The following is a 2,470-nucleotide window of genomic DNA, read 5'->3' as shown; positions in this document are numbered from 1 at the left end:
TAATTGTTAGTGGAGAAGAAAGCAAATAACTTTTGAAAGTTCTGTTAAATAGTTCACGCTTAAATTATGATGGTTATTATGGAAGCTTATCAGAATTTTGCCCTTCAATCTAATATTTTATTCTTACCTACACAATTTATGAAACCCTCCAGAAAGCCTGACTTTAGGTAACACCACAAATTTTCAGAGGTACTATGGTGTTTAAACAGTGTTCCTGTGAGTGAATACTTGAACATTGTTACTTCACTCTCGCTGGTTAGGTTCTGCTGCCCACACACACTTGAGCCTGGATTTTAACTAACAGCGGGTTTCCATGGGGATTTGCATTGGACAATTCCTTTCCCACCCACAGCAGAATGTAACGGCGATGAGCCTTGGACACCACCAGATGGTGCTGCTTATTGCATTTCTGACTTCTGTTTCAGAATATCTCCATTTCTGTGTTTGTCAGGATATCTGAGCCACTGAATTACTGGAAATGGTCATTGGGAGTGATTTATCAAACAGGTTTGTATCTTATCCAGGTTAATTTCTTCATTTTATTTCTTCATTTTCTCCTTTTTTAAAAAATTCATGCTTTTGAAGTTACATTTCTTGAGCTGTAATTCTGTAGCTATGTTAATTGGTATCATGGATTCACATGTTGTATTCCATCATCGCTTATCTTGCAGTTTAATGAAAATATTTCTTGCTGATATATTCAAATCACTTCTCTGATTTTGTTGCTATGCTATAAGAATGTAAGGACGAGGAATAGGAAGAGACAATTCAGCCACTCAAACCTGCACTGCCATTTAACACAATCATAGCTAATCTCATCACAGCCTCAACTTCATTTTCCACCCCACTCTCCATAACCCTACCCATTATTAATAAAAAATCTATCTATCTATCTCCACCTTAAATTTATTCACTGTCCCAGCTGCACTTTCAAAATTCACTACACCCTGAGAGAAGTAATTTGTCCTATTTTAAATTTGATATGGAGGTGCAGGTGTTGGATTGGGGTGGACAAGGGCAAAGGTCACACTACACCAGATTACAGTTCCAGCTAGTGATTTCCAAATAAACCTATTGGACTATAATCTGATGTCATGTGACTTTTGACCTTGTTTTAAATCTGCCACCCACCAACCTAAGACCATAAGACATAGGAGTGGAAGTAAGGCCATTCGGCCCATTGAGTCCACTCCGCCATTCAATCATGGCAGATGGGCATTTCAACTCCACTTACCCGCATTCTCCCCGTAGCCCTTAATTCCTTGTCACATCAAGAATTTATCAATCTCTGCCTTGAAGACATTTAGCGTCCCAGCCTCCACTGCACTCTGTGGCAATGAATTCCACAGGCCCACCACTCTCTGGCTGAAGAAATGTCTCCGCATTTCTGTTCTGAATTTACCCCCTCTAATTCTAAGGCTGTGTCCGCGGGTCCTAGTCTCCTCGCCTAACTGAAGCAATTTCCTCGCGTCTTCCCTTTCCAAGCCATGTATTATCTTGTAAGTTTCTATTAGATCTCCCCTTAATCTTCTAGACTCCAATGAATACAATCCCAGGATCCTCAGCCATTCTTCATATGTTAGACCTACCATTCCAGGGATCATCCATGTGAATCTCTGCTGGACACGCTCCAGTGCCAGTATGTCCTTCATGAGGTGTGGGGAACAAAACTAGACACAGTAGTGGGGCCTAACCTGGGCTTTATAAAGTCTCAGTAGCACAACAGTGCTTTTATATTACAACCCCCTTGAGATAGTTGACAATATTGCATTCGCTTTCTTAATCACGGACCTAACCTGCATGTTTACATTTAGAGAATCCTCAACGAGCACTCTCAGATCCCTTTGTACTTTGGCTTTATGAATTTTCTCACCGTTTAGAAAGTAGTCCATGCTTGTATTCTTTTTTCCAAAGTGCAAGACCTCGCATTTGCTCACTTTGAATTCCATCAGCCATTTCCTGGACCACTCTTCCAAACTGTCTAGATCCTTCTGCAGCCTCCCCACTTTCTCAGTACTACCTGCCTGTCCACCTAATTTTGTATCATCAGCAAACTTCGCTAGAATGCCCCCAGTCCCTTCATCCAGATCATTAATATATAACATGAACAGTTGCGGCCCCAACACTGAACCCTGCGGGACACCGCTTGTCACCGGCTGCCATTCCGAAAAAGAACCTTTTATCCCAACTCTCTGCCTCCTGTCAGACAGCCAATCCTCAATCCATGCCAGTAGCTCACCTCGAACACCATGGGCCCTCACCTTGCTCAGCAGCCTCCCATGTGGCACCTTATCAAAGGCCTTTTGGAAGTCTAGATAGACCACACCCACTGGGTTTCCCTGGTCTAACCTAAACTATAAGCTCTCATTCTAGATTTTCCCACAAAACAAAACATACTTTCCACATCTAATTTGTCAATTCCTTTAACATCTTGTGCACCTCAATTAAATCTCTTTTCATTCTTCTAAAT

Source organism: Chiloscyllium plagiosum, chromosome 18, assembly GCF_004010195.1.
Source record: "Chiloscyllium plagiosum isolate BGI_BamShark_2017 chromosome 18, ASM401019v2, whole genome shotgun sequence".
NCBI lineage: Eukaryota > Metazoa > Chordata > Chondrichthyes > Orectolobiformes > Hemiscylliidae > Chiloscyllium > Chiloscyllium plagiosum.
Note: the sequence above shows the minus strand (reverse complement) of the source record.